This window comes from Triticum urartu, chromosome 3A (genome assembly GCF_056163025.1).
Source record: "Triticum urartu cultivar PI428250 chromosome 3A, HENAU_Tu73, whole genome shotgun sequence".
Taxonomy (NCBI): domain Eukaryota; kingdom Viridiplantae; phylum Streptophyta; class Magnoliopsida; order Poales; family Poaceae; genus Triticum; species Triticum urartu.
In genome coordinates, this window is record NC_141875.1 from 579,123,774 (window position 1) to 579,138,769 (window position 14,996).

The window sequence follows — 14,996 nt, forward strand, 5'->3', positions numbered from 1 at the left end:
TAGCAGCTGGCTTTATTGTTGAAGTTTTTCACCCCGAGTGGCTTGCCAATTCGGTGCTGGTCCTCAAGAAAAACGGCACCTGGCGCATGTCTGTGGATTACACAGATCTTAATAAAGCTTCTCCAGCAGATCCTTTTTCCCTCCCCTGTATTGATCAAATTATTGATGCCACGGCGGGTTGTGAGCGTTTAAGTTTTTTGGATGCGTATTCTGGCTATCATCAGATCAAAATGGCAGTTAAGGACCAGGAGAAGACAACATTTATAACTCCCTTTGGAGCCTTCTGCTATGTGTCTATGCCCTTCGGGCTCAAGAGTGCCCAGGCAACTTACCAACGGTGTGTACAAAATTGTCTTCACAAGCAGATTGGCCGTAATGTACATGCTTATGTGGATGATATCGTGGTTAAATCCAGGGAGAAGGAGACTCTGATTGATGATTTGAAGGAAACCTTTGATAACCTGAGAACATACAAGATGATGCTTAATCCGGACAAGTGTGTCTTTGGTGCACCGGCGGGCAAGCTATTGGGTTTTCTAGTGTCCAACAGGGGAATTGAGGCTAATCCGGAGAAGATCACGGCTATCACCTCCCTGGCTAAACCGAAGTGTATCAACGATGTTCAATGCCTGGCAGGCCGGATTGCTGCGCTAAGAAGGTTTATCAGTCGCCTGGGTGAGAAGGCAATCCTTTTGTATCAGATGTTGAAAAAGACGGATCAGTTTATCTGGAGTTCTGCTGGTGATGAAGCATTTGAGGACTTAAAGCAGCAATTGGCCAATCCTCCTGTGCTCGCCGCTCCCGTTGACAAGGAGCCGTTACTGCTATATGTTGCTGCTAATGTTCGGGCGGTCAGCGTAGCTATTGTGGTGGAGTGAAAAGAGGCAGGTAAGGAGCATCCGGTTCAACGTCCGGTCTATTATATCAGCGAGGTGCTCATTGAGTCCAAGCAAAGGTATCCGCATTGGCAGAAGCTGGTGTATGGAGTTTTTATGGCAAACCGGAAGCTTAAACAATATTTCCAAGGGCACTCAATTACGATAGTCAGTTCTGCTCCTTTGGGAGATATCATCCAGAACCGGGAAGCAACTGGCCGGATTGCAAAGTGGGCCATAGAGCTGGGGCCGTACGGTTTGAAGTATGTGCCTCGGATAGCGATTAAGTCTCAAGCACTTGTTGATGTCATCAATGATTGGACGGAAATGCAAGCACCTAAAGAAAAGCCGGATTATACGTATTGGACCATCCATTTTGACGGGTCCAGGCAGTTGGAAGGCTCGGGGGCTGGAGTCGTATTAACTTCCCCACGAGGTGATAAGTTTTGTTATGTTCTCCGTTTAATGTTCCCTTGTACTAACAATGCAGCTAAGTATGAAGCCTTGCTCCATGGTCTCCGGATGGCTAAGGAGATGAATCTAAGTCGAGTTAAGTGCTTCGGTGACTCGGACCTTGTGGCTCAGCAAGTGTCTGGCACTTGGGACTCCAAGGACCCACTCATGGCAGCATATCGTCGTGAGGTGGATATTGTTGCAGGTTATTTTAGAGGCTATCAGGTGGACCACGTGGACCGGCGGAAAAATGAAGCGGCGGACGCTTTAAGCCGGCTGGGCTCTCAACGCAAACCGGTCCCGCCTAATGTTTTTCTGGATGTGCTGCACAACCCGTCGGTGAAGATCCCTGGTGAAGAGGATTTGGCTATTCCTGATCCGGAGGCTCAATTGGTGGCAGTTCTTCATGTTATTCCGGATTGGACGCTTCCTTACCTGGCGTACAAGAACCGGGGCGAGTTGCCAGAGGATGAGATTCTGGCCCGGCAGATAATCCGGCGATCCAAGTCCATGGCTATCATCAATGGCGAGTTGTATCATTGCAGTGCATCAGGAGCTTTTCAACGTTGCGTGTCTCCTGAAGAAGGCCATGAAATTTTGCGTGAGATCCACGAAGGAGATTGTGGACACCACGCCGGTTCAAAGTCTCTGGTGGCTAAAGCGTTTCGCCATGGCTTCTATTGGTTAACTGCTCATGCTGATGCGGAAGATCGGGTCAGACGATGTGATGGTTGCCAATGGTTTTCAAGACGTGCTCATGTACCGGCTCAAGAATTGAGAATGATTCCAATTACTTGGCCGTTTGTGACTTGGGGGCTGGATATGGTTGGGCCTTTCAAAAGGTCCAAAGATAAGAAGACCCACCTCCTGGTGGCGGTTGACAAGTTTACAAAGTGGGTGGAGGCAGAACCTGTTAGCAAGTGTGATGCGGCCACGGCGGTTCAGTTCATCAAAAAGGTGATTTTCCGGTTTGGTTTTCCGCATAGTATTATCAAAAATAATGGTACCAATTTGTCCAAAGGTGCTATGAAGGAGTTCTGTGAACGGGAGCACATCCGGCTCGATGTTTCATCAGTGGCACATCCACAGTCCAATGGTCAAGCAAAAAGAGCTAATCAAGAGATCTTGAGAGGCATCAAGCCCTGACTCATGGTTCCTTTGCAGAGAACGCCGGGTTGTTGGGTAGAAGAATTACCATCTGTGTTATGGAGCATCAATACAACACCCAACAGATCAACAGGATACACACCGTTCTTCATGGTTTATGGAGCGGAGGCGGTTCTCCCCTGTGATATCCGTCATGATTCACATCGTGTCACGGCTTATATTGAAGCGGACAACGAGACAGCACGGCAAGATGCTTTGGACCGGTTGGATGAAGAGCGTGACATCGCAGCTGCCCGATCGGCGATTTACCAGCAGGATCTTCATCGTTATCAGAGTCGCCGGGTCAGAACTAGAGCCTTTCAGGAAGGAGATTTGGTGCTTCGGCTCATCCAAGATCAGACTGATATGCATAAGCTATCCCCACCTTGGGAGGGGCCTTTCATGGTCAGCAAGAATCTGCACAACGGGTCGTACTATCTGATCGATATTCGAGAGCATAAGGACTCACGTACATCAGAGGAGGAGACTAACAGGCCATGGAATATAGCTCATCTTCGGGCTTACTATACCTGAGCCATTGGCTATACTTATGTACATATTACGACAATGTATATATTATGATTAAATATAATAAACCGGAACCTCAGCTAAAGCGGGGTATCTGTTCTTTTACATCATGTGAGGTTACACGGAGTTGCTCTAAAGCGGCCTCCGGTTTACCCCTTGAGTTCGCTTTGCTAAAAGCATCATGTTATATCACTTGGAGGATTGGTCGTATCCGAACCAATACCATGCCTCTTGATAGGCGAGAGCCACCAGATCACTTGGGGACTTGGTCATGTCTGAACCAGTCATGCCTCTTGATCGGCCTAAGGCCACAGAATCACTTGGGGGCTTGGTCGAACCCGAACCATGACCACGCCATTTGGTCGACATAAATGCCACAGAATCACTTGGGGACCTGGCTGACTAGAACCATAGTTACACCTAACGGGAGCTTGGTCGTGTTTGGCCATGGTAACGCCATTTGATCAGCTTAAATAAATCTTTTTTGGCAAACGTTTTTTGTCGTTGCTTTTGCTTCACACTTTTCTTTGAAGGGGTTTTTTTGCTTTTCATTGTGTTTTTTAAACCGACAAAGTTTTTTAACCAATCAATTGACGGAACACAGTTCACGTCAATCCAGAGACTATTTGTCCGGTTTGATCCTTGTTGTTAACATCCTCTTATGGAGTAACACGGTGTTTATCATAACCCGGCACGGTTTACATGGTAACCAGCGTCATATATATACAGGAGCTGTTATTTCCTCCAACAGTGTGGGTTTGCAAAACTCCGCTTCAAGGTTGGCCAAGCCAACTTCACACTCAACGATGGCAGGTATTATGTATATCAAAAATTTGATCATATACTTAAAATTTTGTTTTGGATGTTTTGATTTCATATATACAGACATCATATTCCGCCTGACGGTACAACCGCGGTGGCACTTGACGAATTTCTTATTTCAGAAAGTGTTTTGGAAAGTTCATTACCACAGGAAGAACAAGTTATGCACGAAGGCATATCAACATCAAAGGTATCAGCTAGCCTATTACAAGGCAACATGGTGCCCATAATAACATAATTGTTTTTCACAAAGGAGAGGCAGTTTTAAAACCGGCTTCCGGTTTAAGCTTGGCCACCAGCCTGGCCTGATGGTTGTGGGTCATCCTGCGCCGCTTCAGCTTCCGTTTCTCTAGTCGATTCCCATTAATGCTTGAAAAACAGCTTCATCATGGATCAGCAATGACGGGTCAATATCGGGAGCGTAAGTATGCTTACGGATTTGAGGGATCAGATTTTCCGATTCATGGATTGGTGCAGCTATTCGCTTGTTCTGACTATCATATCGGGCTTGATAATGAGACAAGTCTGCTTCCTCAGCCAGTTGACAAGCTAGCGGACGTACCTCCCGGTTTATTGCTCGCAAATCCGCTTCACCAAATTCTGACCCGTCTTCCTTTAAGCTGGGATAGCCCTGAGCCGCTTCAATAGGATCAAAATCCGGCACCCAGGCTTTTCCTGGATTAAGGCATTGATTGCACCGGTTCGAGCAGCAAATTTCTTCAGCTCTTCAACCCGGGCAGGAAGCACTGACAGTTTCATCAGAGTATCTTGAATCAAAGTGGGCGCTGGTTTGTTATGAGACGCAGTACAGATGATCCGCTGGGCACCAGTATACAATTGCTCAACCAATGTATAGGCGGCTTTCAATTTCTTCCGCACATCTGACCCCAAGTGACCAATGTGTGTCCCTGAAATACCATAAAGGGTTAATAAACCGGCGACTCTATAAGAAGGCAGAGCCAATTCAGAAGGCAAGCTGGCTTACCAAAGATAGCAGTGGTCATGGCATGAACGTGCCGCTTTATGCTAGTCAGTTCATCCGTCACTGGTTTTAGTGCATCCTCTGCTCGTTTGATCAAAGTGGACTTTTCAGTGGCCCAATCCGCCCGTTTCTTCTTGAAGTTCTCCTTAAGTTGTTCCATGGCGCTTAAAGCACTAGCCAATTCCTCTTTTGCTTTGGAGGTTTCAGCCTGTTGGGTTTTTAGGTTTTCTTGAAGATCGATGACTTGGTTTTCTTTCGTCTTCAGCTCCGCCTGCAGGCATACAGATATATGTTTCAACAAATCGGTAGAAGGATTCAAGTACCAATCACATAACAAGTTATGCGCTTAGCACTTGGGGGCTAATGCATATTCAATCTTCATCTTTCAATTGTTTACAAAGTCCCAAGATCAATACAAGCATTCAACTTGGCACTTGGGGGCTAATGGCTATTTGATCATATATATTCTGATGCGGCAGTTTCAATTACTTAAAGTACCGGTTTAACTACGTTAAGTTGAACCGGCCCTTGGGGTCTACATCAGCAAATTTCAAAGCATCAAGATTTATATTATTAAGTCCCGGTTTGAAAGAATATTTCAAACCGGCCCTTGGGGGCTAGGAGAGTCAGCAAGAATGGAAGCATACAAGCAGGAAGGAGCATATGGAAGTTACCTCATATTTATCTTTCATCATATTAACCAGAACGGCTTCGTAGTCACGGCTGGTATACAGCCGGTTCAGATAGCCGAAATGGATATCTTGGGCGTTCAGAGCAGCGTAAGTCGTCAGATCAGCGTAACACTTGCCTTTGCCAAAAGCAGCAAATTCTTCCTTGGCAGAATGTTTGGATAAAGCGGCAGGATTTCTTGGCTCAGTATGGCCAGTGCCAGTAATGACAACCTCATCATCCTTGGTACCACCGGTTTGCACTGGAGCGGTTGGCTTGTCAGTAGGTTTTGCTGGACCGGTGGAGCTTTCAATCCGGATGGAACCTGTGGGCTGATGGATTGGACCTGAGGTATCAGTAGGTCTCTCTTCAGCAATAAGATCATCATCTGGCTGCGGTGGATCGTTGGGAATATCCTCAGGAATAGCCGCTTCAAGATTGGGTGTCTTGCCTGGTTCAAGAATGACATCTTCTTCGGCCGCTTTGTCCAGGCGGGCCTTCTTGCTTGGCCTAGGTTTGGCCCTGAGAAGAATAACAAAATTGAATAGAGCATATGTTCTAAGGCAATGTACTGCAAACATCACAATAAGTATAGCTTACCCAAGCACCGTTTTGAGCGGTGGGAGCTGAGTAGCCGATGACTCGCCAGAAGATGAGTGGGAAGTAACCTGGTAATCGGAGTCAGACGGATTAAGAGGTTGACGAAAGCAGCCCGCTTTAGGACAAGCACTGATAAGCAAATTAGAGACCTCGGAATGGCGTTTCCGAACCGGACTGTTCGGTAAACCGGTGGAGGTAACTACCTGGCCGCTGTGCCGGGTGGTGCGGCGAGCTTCGTGTTGTTGGGTCTTCATAAGAAGTTTAGGATCCAAATAAGCAAGAGGATGAGAAAATTTAACTTTCCGGTTTGCCTGACGGATTTTTTGTGAAGGCAAAGTTTCTGAATCGGAAGAGAGAATAATTACCTCTGCAACATCCGCATAGCTGGCTTCGGCATCATCCTGACAAATATCATCATCAATGAGACGCATGAAAAATAAACCAAGTGAGTCAAGCTCTACCTCAAAGTCCGGATTATCCACCTCACCATCAGGGGCCGGATTAGAAGATGCGCTGGTTCTTTTCCTGTGGGCAGTCTTCTTCACAGCTTTAGTCTTTTGCCGGGTTGCTCTTTCCGGTTTGTCTGGTTTTTCTAGTTTCTCCTGCGGCAGCTTTTTGCTCCAAAATGGATCACGCCTTGATTATGCAGACAACTGATATTAAAAACAATGACCAGGCATATCAATAACAGATTCAGCAAAGAGAAAAATCAAAGTCTTACAGCTGGCGGTTTGTTGGTGGCACAAAAGGGAAGCAGGCCAGTTCTAGCGCAGACGTGTTCCGGTTCATTCAGTATCTTATGCACAGCCTCTGTGATTTCTTCACCGAAGATCTGGAATTTTGAATGTCGCAGTGGGTCATCAACACTGTCAGTATACTCGCACATCAAACCGGAGCGCTGACTAAGGGGCAGTATGCTCCATGATATCCAACAGCGAGCGAGATCAACCCCTGTTAAACCATTGGCCATAAAGGCTCTGAGCTTTGACAGCTGGGGAGCATATTTGCTTCTCTCCTGGGTAGTCAATCTTTGAGGAAAAGGGTGTGTATTGCTAAGCCGCTCCGGACGAAAGCCAGGCAAGGGATTCTCACCAGCAGGGGAGTTGTCTTTGCAGTAGAACCATGTCTGATTCCACTCGTTGGGGTGACTGTGCAGCTTGGCATGAGGGTATGTGACCTCTTTCCTTTTCTGAATCGCCATGCCACCCAACTCCGTATTAGAGCCATCAGTAAACTCAGTACGGCGGTTTAGATGGAAAAGATCTCTGAACAATTCCACTGTGGGCTCCTCTTGAAAGAACACCTCACAGAGCACTTGGAAGTGGCACATATTTGTAACAGAGTTGGGGCCAGTGTCTTGCGGATGGAGTTGGAAATCGGCTAAAACATCCCAGTAAAATTTAGAACCGGGCGGCTTAAAGCCCCGGGCTAAGTGATCTACAAAAACAACAACCTCTCCTTCTCGAGGTGTGGGAGGGCATTCTTTGCCAGGAGCCCTCCAATGGATGGTATCTTTGCTACCTAAGGCACCAATCAGGACTAAATCGTCCAGTTGATCCTCTGTGACGCGAGAAGGAACCCAATTGCACTCATATACTTGCTTGGACATGATGGAATCTACAAGGTAGAAGATCCCGGTTCAAAAATGCATTTGATCAAAGTACGTTGGTATGGGCACTGTTAAACCGGAGACAGAACTATCTGAACCGGAGTTTAATGAAGCAACCAACATCTGGCGGTTCAACAAGGGGACTAATGGTATATACCGATTTGTCAATTTTTTCTACAAAGTTAAACCTCCTGGTCTAAGCATTGAACAGTCAAGACTGTAGATGAGTAAGTACACAAAAACAGATTTCACAAGATTATACTACAGCTTTGGATCTGGAACGTGTTTATAAGGAGATAAATATTCAAGGCCCAAAAGGAGCAGTGCCGAATCAATAAGCGAAGGTACGGATAAGATCTATGGTCTTAATATGCGAAAGTGAAAACGGAGGATAAAAACTACTGCTACACAGAGCGAAGATTCACAGACTCGTCTAAGGATCCATCATATGAACAAGAAGCAAGCGATGAACGCTGGAGAACATGGAAACCCTAGAACAGATCTATGATGAAAAGGATAGAAGACTTACCGGAGCTGAGGAAGAAGCGGAAGGTCGCCGCGGTGCTCTGGTACGCTCAGGGTGATGCAGCGGCCACAGTTGGTGCGGAGGTCGACGGTGGCGGCGGAGCTCCGAAGCTGGGCGACGCGAGGAAGATGAAGTAGAAGGGCACGAAGGGGAAAAATAAATGACCCTTCGGTCCTATTTATAAAGCAAGGGACATGGGTCAGGCGCGAAAATCAAGGGGCCACAAGTTTGGAAACAGAGCTGTCGCCTCAATTATCATAGATCTATTAAACAAAAAGATATCATGGATAGTTTCTTTATGACAGATGACGTCACGCCGGTTTACAGCAATCAGAGAAGATGACATCACGGCGGTTCACCAAACTACAAGAAGATGTTGAAGATGAAGTTTTTGCTAAGGATTGACATGAACCTGTTCAAATCAATCTGGGGCCTAATGTTGGGGATATTACTACTGGACGTAAACCGGCCTATCTGGGCCGGGTTAACTTCATCAGTAGTTAAGTATGTTAAAGCCCATGAAGGTAGATGAGGGCTCAAGACCCATAATCGGTTGAGAGCATGTAGCCGTAAACCGGCATCAATATGTAACTTGTATTGTAAGTTAGGAATAAGTAGAGACCAAACCGGACACATCTATGAGCCGGTGTTGGGACTCTGTAAACCGAGGGGCATCACCCATGTATATAAGGGGACGACCCGGCGGCGGTTCAAAGGACAACAGACAACAACTCGAGACATAGGCGAAGCTTGTTTGCTCCCTAGTCATCGAAACACCCATCAATTCCATCACAACTAGACGTAGGCTTTTACCTTCATCGAAGGGGCCGAACTAGTATAAACTCTCTTGTGTCCTAGTGTCCGCTTTAACCCCTTCAAGCTAACCCGTCGCGATGGCTCCACGACTAAGTCCTTTCTCTAGGACATCTGTTGTGACAAAACCACGACATAGGGCGTGCCCCCTACCTCGTGGGCCCCCTGGCGGGTCTTCGACGTCCATGTTTTGCTATATGAAGTCTTTCGATGAGAAAAAACAAGAAGGAACTTTTCAGGACGAGACTCCGCCGCCACGAGGCGGAACCAATCTAGAGCTCCGGCAGAGCTGTTCTGCCGGGGATACTTCCCTCCGGGAGGGGGAAATCATCACCATCGTCATCACCAACGCTCCTCTCATCGGGAGAAGGCAATCTCCATCAACATCTTCACCAGCACTATCTCATCTCCAAACCCTAGTTCATCTCTTGTATCCAATTCTTGTCCTAATGTCCAGGATTGGTGCTAGTAGGTTGCTAGTAGTGTTGATTACTCCTTGTAGTTGATGCTAGTTGGTTTATTTGGTGGAAGATCATATGTTCAGATCCTTTATGCATATTATTACCCCTCTGATTATGAACATGAATATGCTTTGTGAGTAATTACATTTTTTCCTGAGGACAAGGGAGAAGTCTTGCTATTAGTAGTCATGTGAATTTGGTATTCGTTTGATATTTTGATAAGATGTATGTTGTCTAGCCTCTAGTGGTGTTATGTGAACGTCGACTAAATAACACTTCACCATTATTTGGTCCTAGAGGAAGGCATTGGGAAGTAATAAGTAGATGATGGGTTGCTAGAGTGACAGAAGCTTAAACCCTAGTTTATGTGTTGCTTCGTAAGGGGCTGATTTGGATCCATATGTTTCATGCTATGGTTAGGTTTACCTTAATACTTTTGTTGTAGTTGCGGATGCTTGCAATAGAGGTTAATCATAAGTGGGATGCTTGTTCAAGTAAGAACAGCACCCAAGCACCAGTCCACCCACATATCAAATTATCAAAGTATCGAACGCGAATCATATGAACGTGATGAAAACTAGCTTGACGATATTCCCATGTGTCCTCGGGAGCGCTTTTCCTATTATTAGAGTTTGTTCCGGCTTGTCCTTTGCTACAAAAGGATTGGGCCACCTTGCTGCACCTTATTTACTTTTGTTACTTGTTTCTCGTTACAATTTATCTTGTCACAAAACTATCTGTTACCACTTATTTCAGTACTTGCAGAGAATACCTTGCTGAAAACCGCTTATCATTTCCTTATGCTCCTTGTTGGGTTCGACACTCTTACTTATCGAAAGGACTACGATAGATCCCCTATACTTGTGGGTCATCAAGACTCTTTTCTGGCGCCGTTGCCGGGGAGTGTAGCGCCTTTGGTAGGTGAAATTTGGTAAGGAAAAATTTATATAGTGTGCTGAAATTTACTGTCATTTGTTACTATAGAAAGTAATTCTCTGAGGGGCTTGTTCGGGGTATCTTCGCCCCGTCCAATAGAGCAAAGAGTTGCTCCCCAACCTACTGAACCTATTGAAAATGAATCTCCTTTTGAATTTCCTTCGGGTATGATGGAAAGACTGCTAGCTAACCCTTTTACAGGAGATGGAACAAAGCATCCTGATGAGCACTTATTATATGTGGATGAAGTTTGTGGATTATTTAAGCTTGCAGGTGTACCCGATGATGTTGCTAAGAAGAAGGTCTTCCCTTTATCCTTGAAGGAAGACGCATTGATATGGTATAGGCTATGTGATACGAGATCGTGGGACTATAAAAGATTGAAATTGGAATTTCATCAAAAGTATTACCCTATGCATCTTGTTCATCGTGATTGCAATTATATATATAATTTCTGGCCTCGCAAAGGAGAAAGCATCGCTCAAGCTTGGGGAGGCTTAAATCAATGTTATATTCATGCCCCAATCATGAGCTCTCGAGAGAAATAATTACGCAAAGTTTTTATGCTCGGCTTTCTGAAAACAATCGCACCATGCTCGATACTTCTTGTGCTGGCTCTTTTATGATGAAGACTATTGAATTCAGATGGAATTTATTGGATAGAATTAAACGCAACTATGAAGATTGGGACCTCGACGAAGGTAAGGAGTCAGGTATGGCACCTAAGTTTGATTGTGTTAAATCTTTTATGGATACCGATATTTTCCATAAGTTTAGCAATAAATATGGACTTGACTCTGAGATAGTAGCTTCTTTCTGTTAATCTTTTGCTACTTATGTTGATCTCCCTAAGGAGAAGTGGTTTAAATATCATCCTACCATAGAAGTAAAAGTAGCTGCACCTATTAAAGTTGAAGAAAAGACTGTCACTTATAATGATCCTATTGTTCCCACTTCTTATGTTGAGAAACCACCTTTCCCTGTTAGAGTAAAGGATCATGCTAAAGCTTCAACTGTTCTTCATAAAAGCAATATCAGAACTTATGTACCCCCTGAGCAAGTTAAAGTAGAACCTAATATTGCTATTGTTAAAGATCTCTTGTCTGATAATATTGATGGGCATGTTATTCAGTTCAATGGTGAAACTGCTAGAATTGCTAAGCCTTGTGATAAAGATAAACATAGACCTGTGGTAGGCGTGCCTGTTATTTCTGTTAAAATAGGAGATCATTGTTATCATGGCTTATGTGATATGGATGCTAGTGCTAGTGTTACACCTTATGACTTGTATAAAGAAATCAAGCATGAAATTGCACCTGATGAGTTAGAAGAAATTGATGTCACAATTAAACTTGCTAATAGAGATACTATTTCACCAGTGGGAATTGTTAGAGATGTTGAAGTCTAGTGTGGGAAAACCAAATATCCTGCTGATTTTCTTGTTTTCGGTTCTCCGCAACATAACTTTTGTCCCATTATATTTGGTAGACCCTTCTTGAACACTGTTAATGCTAAGATAGATTGCGAAAAGAATGTGGCTTGGATGATATGGTTCATGCGTTTAATTTCTCTAAATTTAGTAAACAACATCGTGAGGAAGAATTGCCTAGTAAGGATGATATTATTGGTCTTGCTTCTATTGCCGTACCTCCTAGTGATCCTTTAGAACACTATTTGCTAGACCGTGAAAATGATATGTTCATGAATGAAAGAAGGGAAATAGATGAAGTATTCTTTAAACAGGAACCTATTCTGCAACACAATTTACCTGTTGAAATTTTAGGGGATCCTCCTCCACCCAAGGGTGATCCCGTGTTTGAGCTTAAACCGTTGCCTGATAATCTTAAATATGCTTATCTTGATGAAAAGAAAATATATCCTGTTGTTATTAGTGCTAACCTTTCAGAGCATGAAGAAGAAAGATTATTGAAAACTCTGAAGAAGCATCGTGCTGCTATTGGATGCACTCTTGATGATCTTAAGGGCATTAGTCCCACTCTATGTCAACATAAAATAAATTTGGAAGAAGATGCCAAACCAGTTCGTGATCCTCAACGATGTCTGAATCCTAAAATGAAAGAAGTGGTAAGAAAAGAAATACTCAATCTTCTGGAGGCAGGTATAATTTATCCCGTTGCTGATAGTCAGTGGGTAAGTCTTGTCCATTGTGTCCCTAAGAAGGGAGGTATTACTGTTGTTCCTAATGATAAGGATGAATTGAGCCCACAAAGAATTATTATAGGTTATAGGATGGTTATTGATTTCCACAAATTAAATAAGGCTACAAAGAAAGATCATTACCCCTTACCATTTATCGATCAAATGCTAGAAAGATTATGCAAACATACACATTATTGCTTTCTAGATGGTTATTCTGGTTTCTCTAAAATACCTGTGTCCGCTAAAGATCAATCAAAAACTACTTTTACATGCCCTTTTGGTACTTTTTCTTATAGACGTATACCTTTTGGTTTATGTAATGCACCTGCTACCTTTCAAAGATGCATGATGGATATATTCTCTGACTTTTGTGAAAAGATTTGTGAGGTTTTCATGGACGATTTTTCCGTCTATGGTTCCTCTTTTGATGATTGCTTGAGCAATCTTGATCGAGTTTTGCAGAGATGTGAAGAAACTAATCTTGTCTTGAATTGGGAAAAGTGCCACTTTATGGTTAATGAAGGTATTGTTTTGGGGCACAAAGTTTCCGAAAGAGGTATTGAAGTTGATAAAGCCAAAGTTGATGCTATTGAAAAGATGCCATGTCCCAAGGACATCAAAGGTATAAGAAGTTTCCTTGGTCACGCCGGATTTTACAGGAGGTTCATTAAGGACTTCTCAAAAATTTCTCGGCCTCTGACTAATTTATTGCAAAAAGATATACCATTTGTCTTTGATGATGATTGTGTAGAAGCATTTGAAATACTTAAGAAAGCATTAGTCTCTGCACCTGTTGTTCAGCCACCTGATTGGAATTTACCCTTCAAAATTATGTGTGATGCTAGTCATTATGCTGTAGGTGCTATTCTAGGGCAAAGAGTTGATAAGAAATTAAATGTTATTCATTATGCTAGTAAGACTCTAGACAATGCTCAAAGAAATTATGCTACTACTGAAAAAGAGCTTTTAGCAGTTGTATTTGCTTGTGATAAGTTCAGACCCTATATTGTTGATTCTAAAGTAACTATTCACACTGATCATGCTGCTATTAAATATATTATGGAAAAGAAAGATGCTAAACCGAGACTTATTAGATGGGTTCTCCTGCTGCAAGAATTTGATTTGCATATCGTTGATAGAAAAGGAGCTGAGAACCCCGTTGCAGACAACTTATCTAGGTTAGAAAATGTTCTTGATGACCCACTACCTATTAATGATAGCTTTCCTAATGAACAATTAAATGTTATAAGTACTTCTTGTAGTACTCCTTGGTATGCTGATTATGCTAATTATATTGTTTCTAAGTTTATACCACCTAGCTTCACATACCAACAAAAGAAAAAGTTTTTCTATGATTTGCGACATTACTTTTGTGATGACCCACATCTTTATAAAGAAGGAGTAGATGGTGTTATTAGACGCTGTGTACCTGAGCATGGACAGGAACAGATCCTACGCAAGTGTCACTCCGAAGCTTATGGAGGACACCACGCTGGAGACAGAACTGCACATAAGGTATTGCAATCCAGTTTTTATTGGCCTACTCTTTTCAAGGATGCCCGTAAGTTTGTCTTGTCTTGTGATGAATGTCAAAGAATTGGTAATATTAGTAGACGTCAAGAAATGCCTATGAATTATTCTCTTGTTATTGAACCGTTTGATGTCTGGGGCTTTGATTATATGGGACCTTTTCCTGCCTCTAATGGAAACACACATATTCTAGTTGCTGTTGATTACATTACTAAGTGGGTAGAAGCTATTCCAACTAGTAGTGCTGATCATAACACATTCTATTAAAATGCTTAAGGAAGTCATTTTTCCGAGGTTTGGAGTTCCTAGATATTTAATGACTGATGGTGGTTCACATTTTATTCATGGTGCTTTCCGTAAAATGCTTGCTAAATATGATATTAATCATAGAATTGCATCTCCTTATCACCCACAGTCTAGTGGTCAAGTAGAATTGAGCAATAGAGAGCTCAAATTAATTTTGCAAAAGACCATTAATAGGTCTAGAAAGAATTGGTCCAAGAAACTTGATGATGCATTATGGGCTTATAGAACTGCATATGAAAATCCTATGGGTATGTCTCCATATAAAATGGTATATGGAAAAGCATGTCACTTACCTCTTGAACTAGAACATAAGGCAGCTATTAAAGAGCTCAACTATGATTTCAAACTTGCCGGTGAGAAGAGGTTATTTGATATTAGCTCACTTGATGAATGGAGAACCCAAGCTTATGAAAATGCCAAGTTGTTTAAAGAAAAAGTTAAAAGATGGCATGACAAAAGGATACAAAAGCGTGAGTTTAATGTAGGTGATTATGTATTGCTATACAACTCTTGTATAAGATTTTTTGCAGGAAAACTTCTCTCTAAATGGGAAGGCCCCTATGTTATCGAGGAGGTCTAT